General features: G+C 45.2%; 2 non-coding genes across 2 annotated transcripts; both read left to right on the forward strand.

Annotated features, from left to right (window-relative positions):
• The first annotated feature begins 10,958 nt into the window (after positions 1-10,958).
• Positions 10,959-11,031, forward strand: trnak-uuu (transfer RNA lysine (anticodon UUU)). The gene has a single exon. It is a non-coding gene; the product is annotated as a tRNA-Lys (tRNA).
• A 4,704-nt stretch (positions 11,032-15,735) lies between these two features.
• Positions 15,736-15,807, forward strand: trnaw-cca (transfer RNA tryptophan (anticodon CCA)). The gene has a single exon. It is a non-coding gene; the product is annotated as a tRNA-Trp (tRNA).
• The last annotated feature ends 311 nt before the right edge of the window (positions 15,808-16,118 follow it).

The following is a 16,118-nucleotide window of genomic DNA, read 5'->3' on the forward strand; positions in this document are numbered from 1 at the left end:
CGTGTCCATTTTGCCTCCTGCTTTCCAAAAGATCAGCACCGTGTACGAAAGAGCCGCATTAAAACTACTCGAACGTGCAAAACGTGCGAGAAGAGGGGGCGCTTGTTTCCAACCGAAACTTCTCGCGTGTGAGACGAGCTGATCATCGCTGTGGGAGGGTTACTCTGGTAGACAGGGCTGACCTTCGGCAATAGGATTTATACTCTCCAAGATGATATTTGCACTTTCTGGAGAGGCGATTTTCTCCACTTCAGTAGCCCGATTTCGTCGATTGCGTGGAGAGGGCTGTAGAATGTGGCGCCGCCTTTCCTGCTCCGTCCATGACAGGCGTGCTGGTCTCTGGAGAGAGAGCACGGTCCATCAGCGCACTCCAATAAAGGCACTGGAACCAGCTGAATCGCATTGGCGAAGCTCAGCACTGGGCCGCTGGGCACAGTTTACCATCGTTTCCGTAGGTTAGTGGTTATCATGTTCGCCTCCCACGCGAAAAGTCCCCTGTTCGAAACCAGGTGGAAACAGACTTCTTTTGTCACCACGCTGTGATCGAACAGACCCACTCACCTCTTAGTGTGGCGGGATCTGCACAGTGCAGGTCGCAGCGCATCCTGCTTTCACTTCAATGCGCGTCCTGATGTACCCCGGTCTCCCGCGTGACAGGTGGGGACAGGTGACAGGTCCTATACTAACGAGGAAGACATCGCTCTCTCCGACCCCCAGCATCGTGTCCCAACCCACCGTGCTGGAAGCCGACGCGTGCTGTGATTCCTTTACGGAGCAGAAATGACAACCGAGGAGCCGAGAGATCATTTCAGCATTTCGCGTCTGAACGGAAAACACAAACGACCAACTCGGAATGACTTGCCTTTGACGCTTTTCAAAGCGTTCTTTGTGCACGATGACTGCGCCGCCTAGCAGATACAAATGGGTTGTACAACTTTGAACTAGCAAATGGAAGAGGGCTGAAGTAAGAGACAAGATGTAAAAAGGGTTAACTTAAGTCAATTCTGCCTGAAAATTAGACTTCTAAGCAACAGGGGTTTATGGCAGGAAAGGGGGTTAACTGATAAGGATTCCAGATGCGAGGGGGCATAATCTTAAACTGACCATTTGGCCAGGGTCTCTTAACTGGCCAAATACCATGACCCCCCCCTTACCATAACACCGAATGATGTCTGAAGCAGCAAGGAAGGACTATATAACCTGAAAGTTTGTACCGGCACATCGAAGAATACTTCGGTTTTGTTGTTTCTTGCGGGAAAAAAGTCCCGACTCTCTCTGATCGATTGGGAAATCTCTGCTCCCTGCGAGAATCGCCTGAGATGACGGAGTAAACGTGAGTTCCTGAATTCCTCTGGCCCGGGGAAGACACCGGTGTATGTAATGGGTGGTTTGCTGTAAGCCCAGAATTTGGTCTGGCAGGCAGTCCGCGGTATTGTGTACAGGCGTTCGAAGCTGGTGTAGGCATCCCACACTGACAGATGAAGAAACTGAGTCTCTTTAGTCTGAAGGGAGTGTCTCACACTGACAGGCCGGAGGAACTGAGTCTCTTTAGTCTGAAGGGAGTGTCTCACACTGACAGATTGAAGAAACTGAGTCTCTTTAGTCTGAAGGGAGTGTCTCACACTGACAGGCCGGAGGAACTGAGTCTCTTTAGTCTGAAGGGAGTGTCTCACACTGACAGATTGAAGAAACTGAGTCTCTTTAGTCTGAAAGGAGTGAACCCAGGTGCCCTGTGCTGAGCCAGGATCAGGGTGGAGTGGCGATTGCCATGATCCGGCGAGCACAAAGCTTCATCAGCTGCCCTTTGCCACAGGAGGTAAGAGGATGTCCAGTGATGACGGGCTTCCCTGTCCGTCGTGGCAGTGAACAGGTCCTGGTTACAGGATCTCTAAAAAAGGAAATAAAGACTGAAATCAGAGCCGACCCACCATGCTGCCATGGCGACGGTGCACTGCCCAGTGAAAGTGGCAGCCTGTCCCTGGACTGTGGGTGGAAACTGGAGCACCTGGAGGAAACCCCCACAGACAAGGGAGAGAACATGCAAACTCCACACAGACAGCACCCACACCCCAGGTCCAGCACTGTGAAGCATGCCCGACGATGCGGAAGGGCTTTTTCAAATGAGTGTGTAACTCACACTGGTGCCCAGGATTGCCTGCTACCGGAACGCAACCTAATTTTCTTAATACAGTTTGTTCGAAGCGGTTTGCAGGAGCTGGAGGTGAGGACTGAGCTGGGGTCCAGGGTGCGAGAGTGACTGCTGATGTCGTGTGTGTGTGTGTGTGTGTGTGTGTGTGTGTGTGTGTGTGTGTCTGGATCATTGTGAGCGCCGTCAGGTTTGTGTATTTGTTTAAACAAGAGGACGTGTCTGTGCGGGTCTGACTCTGTGTGAGGGTGCAGCTCTAACTGTGTGCGCGCGGGCGTGTCTATCTCTCTACAATGCATGAGGGGCTAAATCTGCCTCCGAGAACCCGACTTTTCAGAAGAAAAATCTATGAAAAGGCACGGCCTGGCCCTCTTCTCTTGCTCCCGACGTATTACACATTGGGGGATGAAGCTGGTGTCTTCAGCTGTAACCCTAGCTATTTATGCAAACAGCTCTTTTATGAAAAGCAGCTCTAGGCCTAGACAAGAGGAACAGATAAAACAAATCTTGGATTTATGGCTTATTCAAAGCAGACTGAGTGCTGCTATACTGTATGTAGGAGCCAGAGATGAAGAATGAGCTATTTAAGGAAATCAGGAGTGTGAGAGAGGGACTGTGTGTTTTTCCTCCCAGTAGAGAAGGCTTGTGGTTCTTTATGCTTTTCTGCACAGGCTGCCAACGTGAGTACGTGTTGGGTTCTTGGTTTGAATGCTCGAGTTGTCAGGCTGGCATTTTTTGTTCCTGTTGGAGCCCATAATTGTGAACAAGGCGCTTGAGGACGTCTCTGTGCGGGTGTGCATTTGTAATGAGGTGTGTGTGCCTCTCTGTTTCAGTATAAAAAATGCATTTAAGACATTCAGCCTTTTCATGTTCCTAATATTCTTTCCTTCTTGACCATAAGAACTAAGGTGGCTGCTGGAAGAGGTGTTAGTGGGGCCAGCAGGGGGTGCTCACCCTGCGGTCTGTGTGGGTCCTAATGCCCCAGTATAGTGATGGGGACACTGGACTGTAAACAGGCGCCGTCCTTCGGATGAGACGTAAAACCGAGGTCCTGACTCTCTGTGGTCATTAAAAATCCCAGGGTGTTTCTCGAAAAGAGTAGGGGTTTTACCCCAGTGTCCTGGCCAAATTTCCCATTGACCCTTACCAATTATGGCCTCCTAGTAACCCCCATTTATGAATTGGCTTCATAACTCTGCTCTCCTCCCCACTGATAGCTGGTGTGTTGGGAGCGTTCTGGCGCACTATGGCTGCCGTCGCATCATCCAGGTGGGGGCTGCACATTGGTGGTGGTGGAGGGGAGTCCCCATGTCCTGCAAAGCGCTTTGAGTGGAGTGTCCAGAAAAGCACTATATAAGTGTAAGCAATTATTATTAATTATAATGTAGTAAGTCCATTGTCCACTCCATTGCAAGGCATACACAACACAAACACCAGGAACAATTATCTCAGAAGCCAGTTAACCTCCCAGAAGAAATAAAAGGTGTTAAAAGTAAGTATCTCCTTTAGGTGAGGACAGACTGGATCAAACGAAAACAACATTTGAAGTGAATTGCAAATATATTGAGTTGTGATGCAACTGTAACTTGAACCTAACATGACTGGGTGGTGCATTTTTGAAATTGCATTTTCACAGCTGAAATACAAAATGAAGCTGATCGCAGTCCAAACTCAAGGTATTGTTGTAAAACTAAATATTCAACATGTTTCTACCTGTCCCTTTTCAGCTCACTCAGAAGTCCACAGCCTGCAGCCTCTCTGGTCCAGTGGAGGTGCTGTTTGATCCTGCAGGATCTGTCCAGTCTCACATAGTCTTACTGAGCAGCGCAGGGCTCCCTGGCCCCAGGTACGAACAGTGAGTGTCAGTGCAGAACAGCTCTCTGATACTCCGCTCCCTCACTCCAGCTGATCAGGGGAGCTACACAGTGAGGGACCTTAAGGGAAGCACTATCAGCACTGTGATCATCACTGTGGGAGGAGAATGAATTCTGGTATCCAAGAGCTTTTTACAGAATGAGGCTGGAAAACGTGGAGTGTAGCTTGTGCCTGGCCTGAACCCTCTCCAATGGCTGAGCGATGTGTATCTGCAGCTCTTGCAATGGAACTACACCCTGAATCAGGACAGTGTGGGGGGCAGTGCACTATGGGAGTTGTAGTTCCTGCCAATTGGGGAAACGCCCCACAGGACTACATTTTCACATTGGCTGTCCACACGTGGCTTCGCACTCCCGGAAAACGTCCCCACGCTTATGTCCACGCTTACTTTTCCAGGCACCAGAAGCCAGGCACATACAGTGCCTTGCGAAAGTATTCGGCCCCCTTGAACTTTTCAACCTTTTGCCACATTTCAGGCTTCAAACATAAAGATATAATTTTTTTATTTTATGTGAAGAATCACCAACAAGTGGGACACAATTGTGAAGTGGAACGAAATCTATTGGATTTTTGAAACTTTTTTAACTAATAAAAAAATGAAAAGTGGGGCGTGCAAAATTATTCGGCCCCCTTGCGTTAATACTTTGTAGTGCCACCTTTTGCTGCGATTACAGCTGCAAGTCGCTTGGGGTATGTCTCTATCAGTTTTGCACATCGAGAGACTGAAATTCTTGCCCATTCTTCCTTGCAAAACAGCTCGAGCTCAGTGAGGTTGGATGGAGAACGTTTGTGAACAGCAGTTTTCAGCTCTTTCCACAGATTCTCGATTGGATTCAGGTCTGGACTTTGACTTGGCCATTCAAACACCTGGATACGTTTATTTGTGAACCATTCCTTTGTAGATTTTGCTGTATGTTTGGGATCATTGTCTTGTTGGAAGATAAATCTCCGTCCCAGTTTCAGGTCTTTTGCAGACTCCAACAGGTTTTCATCCAGAATGGTCCTGTATTTGGCTGCATCCATTTTCCCCTCAATTTTAACCATCTTCCCTGTCCCTGCTGAAGAAAAGCAGGCCCAAACCATGATGCTGCCACCACCATGTTTGACAGTGGGGATGGTGTGTTGAGGGTGATGAGCTGTGTTGCTTTTACGCCAAACATATCGTTTTGCATTGTGGCCAAAAAGTTCGATTTTGGTTTCATCTGACCAGAGCACCTTCTTCCACATGTTTGGGGTGTCTCCCAGGTGGCTTGTGGCAAACTTTAGACGAGACTTTTTATGGATATCTTTGAGAAATGGCTTTCTTCTTGCCACTCTTCCATAAAGGCCAGATTTGTGCAGTGTAAGACTGATTGTTGTCCTATGGACAGACTCTCCCACCTCAGCTGTAGTTCTCTGCAGTTCATCCAGAGTGATCATGGGCCTCTTGGCTGCATCTCTGATCAGTCTTCTCCTTGTCTGAGCTGAAAGTTTAGAGGGACGGCCAGGTCTTGGTAGATTTGCAGTGGTCTGATACTCCTTCCATTTCAAGATGATCGCTTGCACAGTGCTCCTTGGGATGTTTGAAGCTTGGGAAATCTTTTTGTATCCAAATCCGGCTTTAAACTTCTCCACAACAGTATTACGGACCTGCCTGGTGTGTTCCTTGGTCTTCATGATGCTCTCTGCGCTTTCAACAGAACCTTGAGACTATCACAGAGCAGGTGCATTTATACAGAGACTTGATTACACACAGGTGGATTCTATTTATCACCATCAGTCATTTAGGACAACATTGGATCATTCAGAGATCCTCGCTGAACTTCTGGAGTGAGTTTGCTGCACTGAAAGTAAAGGGGCCGAATAATTTTGCACGCCCCACTTTTCATTTTTTTATTAGTTAAAAAAGTTTCAAAAATCCAATAGATTTCGTTCAACTTCACAATTGTGTCCCACTTGTTGGTGATTCTTCACATAAAATAAAAAATTTATATCTTTATGTTTGAAGCCTGAAATGTGGCAAAAGGTTGAAAAGTTCAAGGGGGCCGAATACTTTCGCAAGGCACTGTAGGTGCCTGCAGGATTATTTTGCTCCAGAAATGGGAAATAAAATTAAGAGCATAATCTGACATGCAAAACTCCCCTTTATTCGAAAACAAATAAATAACTTTATTTGTTTTCGTGCAGCTGCTGCTGCTGTATTTTTTTTTATTTTGAGGGGTTGTGGGTCACCCGGTCTGCGGCTCACCTCTTACCCCCGGGGCAGGCAAGCCAAGCGCAGATCCCTGGGTCTGTCGCCGTCAGCAAAGGTGCGCTGTCGGGGGATAGGTGGTGGCCTCTGCTCTGCTGCTGGGCAGTCTCTGCTGGGGGTGGGAGCTGAGGTAAATGGAGGAGTAGAGCACTGTGGTCTCTTCTTCCTGCTCGCAGAGAGACAGACACACACACACAGAGGTGTGCTGAGCTCAGCTCAAGAGCTCTTGATCTTGTCTATTCTTGTACATGCCTCCAGGAAACTCACAGTACGCACACAGAGCAAGGACAGCTGAGGTTCCACACACAGACACACTGAGACTCAGCTGGAGTCAGATGAGCTGTTAATCAACTTTCATTTAAAAACACCTTCTTATGAAGCAGCACATAGAGTAAACTTTCAGTGTACAGACACACTAAAGACCAGAGATTCAACACACTTCAGCTTGAGTGAGGCTGGAGTCAGATGAGCTGTTGACAAACTCATTTTCTCTCAGATACACTTACTTATGGACCAGCACACTTATAATCTAACAGTTTGCACGCGGAGCAAATACCCGAGATTACACACACACACACTGAGACTCAGCTTGAGTGACGCTGGAGTCAGATGAGCTGTCAACAAACTCATTTTCACTCAGATACCCCTCCAGCTTCCTGTATACCAGCACCCACAGTCGTCTTGCAGTGTACAGACAGAGGCAAGCAAAATGAGACTCCACACAGACACAGCGAGACTCAGCTTGAGTGAGGCTGGAGTCAGACGAGCTGTTAATAAACTTGCTTTAATTAAAAAACACCTTCTGATGTAGCAGCACATAGAGTAAACTCTCAGTGTAAAGACACACTAAAGACCAGAGATTCAACACACACACACACTGAGACTCAGCTTTTGTGAGGCTGGAGTCAGATGAGCTGTTGAGAAACATACTTTTTCTCAGATACCCCTCCACCTTCCTGTATACCAGCACCCACAGGAATCTCACTGTGTACAGACGCAGCAGATACACTTACTTATGGACCAGCACACATAGTAATCTAACAGTTTGCACGCGGAGCAAGGACACAAGATTACACACACACTCACACACTCACAGAGGATAACACGCCCAGGCTTATTCTACGCAGAGCTTGTCTTTGCTGAGCCAGAATGAGTCGCGGTTTCCTCCCACGTGTCTGAGCTTGTGTTCTGGTCGGAGCTGAAGTTGTGGGTCAGCGTGTGTGTGTGGAATCTGCTGTCTTGTTCTGTCTGCATACTGACAAAGAAGACAAGCTCTGCGTAGAATAACAGTGTGCTATCCTCTGTATGTGTGTGTGTGTGTCTGTGTGTAATCTCGGGTCTTAGTTCCGTGTGCAAACTGTTAGATTACCAGGTGTGCATAATGTGAGTTAAGTATGTGTGCTGGTCCATAAGAAGGTGTTTTGAAATGAAAGCAAGTTTATTAACAGCTCATCTGACTCCAGCCTCACTCAAGCTGAGTCTTTCTGTGTCTGTGTGGAATCTCATTTTGCTTGGCTCTGTCTGTAAACTGCAAGACGACTGTGGGTGCTGGTATACAGGAAGCTGGAGGGGTATCTGAGTGAAAGTATGTTTGTCAACAGCTCATCTGACTCCAGCTGAGTCTCAGTGTGTGTGTCTGTGTGTGTGTGTGGTCTTTAGTGTGTCTGTATACTGTGAGTTTACTCTACATAAGGAAGTGTATCTTGAGTGAAACTGTCTTACAGACTCCTACAGTATGTCTCGGATTTCACTGCTGGCCTGGCCAGGCCAAATATCGGCGGTTGTTTTATTTGCGTGTGGTTACCGGGTCATCGTTGAGACTGTTCCTGTCCCTTTTGCTCCGCCTGTTTCCCGCGGCTCTTCGGTGGCGGCCACAAGGACAGATGGAGGGACAGAAATGAAGAAGCATCATGATGAGAAGCCTGCTTTCAGTGCACTGACTGAGCTCTGGGGAGTGTCCTACAGGGACAGGAGGTGGAGGAAGGGAAGGGTCTCCTGTCCCGATCGGTGGATCGCATTCAGACTAAAGAGGTTCAGTTCCTTCAGACTAAAGAGACTCAGTTCCTCCAGCCTGTCAGTGTAGGACACTCCCTTCAGACTGAAGAGACTCAGTTCCTCCAGCCTGTCAGTGTGGGACAGTCCCTTTGGACTGAAGAGACTCAGTTCCTCCAGCCTGGCAGTATGGGACACTCCCTTCAGACTAAAGAGACTCAGTTCCTCCGGCCTGGCAGTGTAGGACACTCCCTTCAGACTAAAGAGACTCAGTTCCTCCAGCCTGGCAGTACTGTATAGTTCTTTCCCTTAAGAATGAAGAACAATATCTATTTCAGAACGTGGGCACAGTACTCCGGTCTGATCGAGAGGTGCTCTGACCTGGTCGGTGGGAGAGGCAGTAGGTGCAGCAGGAGCAGATCACAGCCAGCGTCACAGCTGTGCAGCCCTGTCTTATGATCCCTGCCTCCCAGCAACGAAGGCGTAGTCTTAGTTCATTAGTCTACCTATCATTGTACGCTTTCACCACCACACCTATGTCTCATCTTGTATTTAAGCACTAGTCTTTCCCTACCTCCTCGCTCAGTATTGGTTTTCCTTTCGAGCTACTTAGTTGCGCTACCTCTTCGTACTGTTCAGGTTCCGACTTTGTTTTCTCCCCTTTTACTACGTTTTTTGGATTACAGTCTGGCTTTCGCTTCTCTCTCCCTGTTTGGATCACTGGCTTCCCCTGGACTCTCAGCTCTCTCCTTCGACTACGGTATTTGGATCACGACTTGTCTCTATCGGCTCCTGCAAGTGGGTTCATTAGTTGGTTTCGGTTTCACTGGCCGAATCCTTAACAGAATACTGAGCCACTTAACATGGACCCAGCGGAGCAAGAGGAATTTTGCTCGGTTTTGGATCAGCACTGGCAAGCTTTACTCCAGTTACAGGCTTCCGTCCAACAGACTTCAGCACCTGTCGGCAATGCCGCCTACCAGTAATAGTGAAAGTAACGCTGGAGCTGCCGCTTTGGCTCCGCCCCCGCCAGCTTCTACACCCGCTCCTCGACCTCTTCCACTTACACCACCTGACAGGTTTGACGGCAACCCTACGAGATGTCGGGGCTTATTAGCACAGTGTGCGCTGGTTTTCAGGCTCCATCCGGAAACTTTTTTTTCTCCTCAAGACAAGATTGCCTTCGTAGTTTCTCTGTTAACTGGCCGTGCTCTGGATTGGACAACTGCCCTACTAGATCGCAGGGCTCCTGAGGTACAGGACTATGATCTCTTTTTAGAGAAATTTAAGGGTTTTTTTTGTCGTTCCTCAGCTGGACAAGACTCCGCCTACCGCCTCTCATCTATCCGCCAGGGTCTGCACAGGATTATGCCATAGACGTTCGAGTAGCAGCAGCAGAGACTCACTGGGAGGATGAGGTCCTTATTTTTCTTTTTCTGCAAAGGTTATGTGAAGAAATAATCACCTGGTAACAACTCCGTCTCATCATGTATTTAAGCACTAGTCTTTCCCTACCTCCTCGCTCAGTATTGGTTGGCCTTTCGAGCTACTTAGTTGCATTACGCCTTCTACCTCTTCGTACTATTCAGGTTCCGACTTTGGTTTTTCCCCTCTTACTAGGTTTTTTGGATTACGGCTCGGCTTCGGTTGCTCTCTCTCAGTTTGGATCTCTGGCTTCCCCTGGACTCTCGGCTCTCTCCTTCGTCTACGGTATTTGGAGCACAACTTGTCTCTATCGGCTCCTGCAAGTGGGTGCATTACTTGGTTTCGGTTTCACTGGCCGAATCCTTAACAAGTAGCTAAATACACAGGTCACACTGCTCCAGTTGAGGCTCAAACTCACAACCTCAGCATGACTCTGCTGTGCATTGCTGTATAAGCACCGCGCGCTGACCGACTTCGCCACTGGAGCTGTTTAACACCCTCTCCTCATACAGACTGACGCTGCAGAAACACAGGCTGCAAACAGGGTTTCGGTTGTGGATCCATCTCCACATGGGGGAAAGGGACAGTAAAATAGCAAGGAAAATACAAGAGAAGAAACTGAAAGAATTGTGCTCACTGCAAAGTAGAAAGGAAAGAGGTGGCCGGATACGTAAAACAACTCCGCAGATAATTTGTAACGACATTCTTTGGTGACAATCAGCGGTCGGATTTCTCTTCAGGTTCAGCTCTGCAGTTTGAACGTACATTCTCCGAGATTGGTTAGCTATATTTGATCAGCTGATATTAAATAGGACTAATAAGAATCAATACAATTGATGTCTGGCAAAGGCAAATAACCTTTGTACATGATCTGGAATGTGACTGGTTAAATTTCAGCACAGTTGCTACCCCCTTTATAAATGGTGTGCACACTTATACAACCAAGACATTGAAAGTTTTTTTTTATTATTGTTCCAAAAAATGTTCCATTTGTTTTCTTTCTAAAATGTTGTTGATTAAAAGATCTTATTAAATGCGAAAAAATCTGATTGTGAAAAGGTCAAATTCTTAGTGAAAAAATCAGTAATGTGAGGAAAGATGAATTGTGGGAGCCCCTTGACTCCTCGTGTCGTTCTGTATTTCTCGCTCATTCTACTGGGAGTTGTGCCGTCGCTTCTGGATAAAGTCTGTCAGTGGTCATTCCAGATGGGTCAGGTATGACTGCACTTCGGCACAAGAAGAGACATGTGATTTGCGAGGATCCCAGCAGTGGCTTTGCTTTTTTCTAGAGCCCAGATAGCTCAGTTGGTAGAGCATCAGCCTTTTAATCTGAGGGTCCAGGGTTCAAGTCCCTGTTTGGGCGGTTGTGCTTTTCTTCAATCTATTGTGAATGTCATTCTAAATCGTCTTTTATCTTTCCCTCTTCTAGCTGTACTGTGGTTATTTTAAATGTTCATCACTTGTATTTTCTTTAGTGTTTCCTTTCACAAACCAAAAATGTTCAAGGTGATCTTCTCACCACACTCCACGTAAATAAATTAAAAGAAATCACAGTAGAGTAAAGGACACGCAGTGAGGAGCTCCTGCAGTGAGTACTCTTGAATACGACAAGAGGAAAGGCACACTGCACATCTGCGGAACATCGCAAAGTAATTTTTTTATTAAAGGTTCAAGGAAACCTGAATATGTTTGCTAGAAGTATTTCAGAATCACAGTCAAATCGAGTATGATTGCTGCACAGATCTGCCGTGTGAATTTAGAATACTGTTTGTGCGTTGTATAAAATACGCTGTTCAAAGCTTTTAAAAAACTACAGAGATACGTTTCGGAATGCGTCTTCCTGTAAAAATAAAATCTCTACACGGGTGCTATAAGCAGAGTCTGAAGCCTGCTTAACAGAAGAACTATATTCAGAGGGCCAAAGAAGTGAATATTTCACCAAGTGAGAGAAAGCATCTCAGAAAAAGGAGGTGCAGTCTCTTCCATGCAGAATAACACCACAAAGTCAGACTACAAGTGCTGAAAAGCTGCTATCAAGGGTAACCCGGCCGAGCGCTCTAAGGAGCTGGATTAAAGCTCCGTCTCTTCGAGGGCATGAGTCGGAATCCCACTGCTGCCCAGTATCTCCTTGTTAAGAATCATGGTTTTGTTGTTGTACATTCTGCGCGATTAAATCAGTTTCAATAGAATTAATTTGAACAGTCATATTTGTTTTATTCCTCCTACCATGGCAATTTGTGCTCAAAGATTTAACTTTTTTGTATTTTAAAAAACATGCTAGCCTTGATGGGAAAGTAAGCGGAACTGCAGGTGTGGTGGCCAAGTGGTAAGACGTCGGTATCAATAAAGTCAATAATCTGTTAAACATTTTATGCCATTTTTTCCATAGATGATATTCACGTTGGAGCAGTGAGAAAGGTGTGCCTGGATGCGCTTGAACCATCACCTTACTATAATTTTAGTCCCAACCTGGCCGCACTAAGCAATTGTACCACAGAGTTTTCTCCATTTGCAGTTTTGGGTAAAAAATAATCTGCACTTTTAAGCAAGTATTGTATTTAAATTTTGCAAATTTCTTGAAAAAGGTTGTTTCAGAGAGAAACTGAGTAGATAGAAATAGCCCAGTCAGTAGAATATTGAACTTTTTATCTCTAGGTCCCTAGTCAGGCGACTGATTTTCTTGCAACTACTGTGAATAGATGGTCTTTTGTCCCTCAGTTTTTCAAGTTGTTCTATGAATGTTTGAAATGTTCAATATTTTTCATGCTCTTAAGCACTTTCCGTCACAAAGTTTATGGTGTTCTTGGTGCTGTGCTGCACGTAGATAATGTAGACGAGAGCACAGGTAACAATACAGGACAAGCAGTGAGGAGCTCCCGTAGCTTTCAACTCAGTGCAGAGTCCAGAGGGAGGCCTAGGTCGCTAAACAATCAACAGGTATCTAATAATGACATTCACAAAGGTGACAATGCGTTTTTTCAACATATCCTTATATTTACCCATACAGCACAATTTTCTATACCCTCAAATCCCCAATGTAACTACTTTCTCCTGAGAAACACAAGTATAGAGTGAAATCACAATAACTTATACAACAAATCTATTCAAACGCCCAGATATGAGAGAACACACCCCTTTAAATATGTATTTCCTTCATTTCAGTTTTCTTCCCTCCCCAGGATACCTGAAAATTCACTATCGCATATTAAAGGCTGTACATGTAATACATCTACTAATAAAGATGGACATTAAAGTTAATTATTAAAAAAATACACTTTTCATTAAGACATGTATTGATAAAATTATTGTGAATAGTTGTGGTGTCTGGAAAGCAATTTTTGTTAAATATAACAATTTTCAAGTGAGTGGTGCATAAGCTTGTTATTTAGTGACTTAATTATTTCCACTGCATTCACAACAGTTCTAATGTGTTTGCTTGTTCCGCATAGCCTGCTACTGAGTTGTTTTCGGAACTGAAACCTATAAGAACATTATTTAAGATGCACCATGACCCAGAATCGTTCATTGGGACTAGGATTAATATCAATTGAAAGTACTCCAAAATAAAATATTTAACCTGAATATTAAAAGAGTAGGAAAGTATTAAAACAACACCATAACGTCTTGACTTCCAATCTTCTTCCAGGTTCAGGCCATGTACAGTAAAATGACATAATCAGTTGAGTCATGCCGAGGCTGAAAGTTTAAGCCTCACCTGGAGCAGCCTGGTTTTCTGTCTTGACAAAAAAAGCGTTTTGTTCCACAACGGCGTGAAATGATCATGTCTTTCACTCTACTTCTCTCTTGTAGTAAAGCAGATCTTGCTAGGTGAGCATTTGCTCCGGTAAATTAGGTCACTTTTCATGATAACTCACTTCTTCTAAACACAACATTTCCTGGTGATGTTTTCTCCATGAAAAAAGACATTTTCCCTTACATGATTTCTCATTTTGTTTCATCAAAGAGTACAGAAAGAAGAAAGAAAGAAAGGAAATGTGTGGTAAATGAACTCTGTCGTCTGTGGGAGATGTCAAGCGCATTGGACATGAAAAGTGCCCAATAAAAGCCATTTCTCTTCATTTCTCTTACAGTCAGGGCTCCTGTTCCGTGTAAAGGAGGCAGCTTGCTCAGCCAGCAGACTCAGGGCTTACTGAACGCAGGTGTCTCAGAGTGGTGTGTCCAAGCGGCTGTAAAAGAGGAGAATTCCGCTGGCGCTGTAGCTTAGTTGCTTTAAGTATCTGTCTCGTTAACTGGAGATCCTGGCTCCACATCCCAGCTGTGCCCTTCTTCCTGTCTTTTTGTGCAGAAAGTACCATTTTGGACAACCGCATAGGGGTTGATTTAGTTTAATGCATTAATGCATTTCCTTTTTGCAACAACTTGTTTTTCAAGAAATTCATACAGCTTGTGAAAAATGAAATTTAATTCTTGGCTATCAGAGCAGTAGGAATATTGCCGACTGGCAAGAAAATGCAAGCAATGTTTATTTTCTTACCAGAAAGGTGCGAATGGAGCAAAGCCTTTCTCATCAGTCTCTGTGGTGCAACCGGCAAGCGTGTTTGGCTATTAACTAGAAGGTTAGTGGTTCAAAACCACCCCGGGACGATCTTCTTCTTCTTCTTCTTCTTCTTATTATTATTATTATTGTCAATGTTAACACTGTCTCCACAAAAGCCGAAACTTTAACCCTCTTTATATTTGCCGAAAATGCGAGTCTTTTGCCCGTGTCCAACAACAACACTTGAGACCAGGGAAGTCCAATAGTGATCAACACCGCAACTCCCCAGAAATCCATATTTACCCATGGAAAAGTATCTTTGAAGGGCTGGCGGGAGATATCATTTATACTCCTGTTGTATCCTCTGCTAAAATACTTTAGAAATACAACGTGGATTTGTTTGAGAATTTGACAAGCATTGTTGCGTTAGCACTGTGAAGTTGGATGTTGATATTTTGATATATTTACCTTCATTTTAACATAAATATAAACATAAATGCTGTACAATCTGTGCTATACAATCAAACACAGGTATATTTTGAGTCTCGTGCTGATCGTCCTGTGGATCCAAAAGAAAATTTTACAGCTGATACATTTTCGATTGTAATTTGCATCTAGCTACAATGTCCCTGGAAAAGAGATTTTATTAGTTGCGTGCAATCGGTATCTTTTACTTTACGTATGGTAGTGGAAATAGTTTTAAAAATGTTTTCTAAAGAAGATTGTATTGCCAGGACCTGCCTTTAGCGCTCAGTAGCGATGACGCTGTTGATATAGATGGAGAAGAAATGTAAGATGAATTGATGATCTAAGCTAAAATAGCCCTAACACGCCTCCTGGAACAGTGTTTGTATTCATAGCAAGTAATATTCTTTTTCAAACCCGAACGTTGCTTTTGCATTAAGTGTTACATAACAATTACCGGTTTCGGTAGCTTCTGAAGAGCGCACTTTTCCAAACTGAAGCCTATAAGAACATTATTCAAGATGCACCATGGCCCAGAATCGTGCATCGGGACAAGGATTAACATCAATCGAAAGAACTCCCAAATAAAAGATTTGACCGAAAAATTGAAAGAGTAGGCAAGTATTAAAACAACGCCATAACTTCTCGACCTCCAGTCGCTTTCCTGGTTCAGGCTATGTAAAATGACATGATCAGTGGAGTCATGCCACGGTTGTGAGTTCAAGCCTCACCTGGAGCAGCCTGGTTTTCTGTCTTGACAGGTAAACAGTGTTTTGTGTTATTTGCTAAATGGAGAGAGGATTCTGTGTTAATTGTGCTCCTCCTGGGAGAGGTCAAGATGAGAAGTTCACGACGCTGGTAGTAAATATCCTGTCCAGGAATATCGGGGCTGTAGGGGGTCAGATCTATAGATGTAGTAAACACATCAGTGGAGACGGTGTGTCTGCTCTCTGTGAGAGAGCCGGGCAGAAAGAATAATCTGTGGTCTGGGAAGAAGAGACCCTCATTGGAAGAGCGGCGCTCCTCACAGGAGAGAATGAAAAAAATCTTTTTCAGGGACACTGATTGTTCTCTTTGGGGGAATTAAAAGCACTTATAGCAAGTGACCTTGTGGCGCAACGGTAGCGCATCTGACTCCAGATCAGAAGGTTGCGTGTTCAAATCACGTTGAGGTCAGCCGATGAGTTTGCAGGTGCTGCTGGTGCCGAACCCGGAAATTACACCACGCAGTTGGGTTTTATCTGTACACCACATAGGTAATCTGAACGAAGTAACAGCGCAGTACAGAACACCCAGTCAGGAGCTTATGCAGCGAATCATCTTGAACACGACAAGAGAAAAGGCACACTGCACATCCCCGAAACATCACGTCCGGCTTTAGAGACAGTAACATCAGAGAATGGAAGTTTCAGACCTCCCTTTTGTTACAGGTTCAAGCAAACCTGAAAGTTAGGGAGTGTTTGGTCACTTTTGTATGAAAAAGTGTC

This window comes from Lepisosteus oculatus, chromosome 14 (genome assembly GCF_040954835.1).
Source record: "Lepisosteus oculatus isolate fLepOcu1 chromosome 14, fLepOcu1.hap2, whole genome shotgun sequence".
NCBI lineage: Eukaryota > Metazoa > Chordata > Actinopteri > Semionotiformes > Lepisosteidae > Lepisosteus > Lepisosteus oculatus.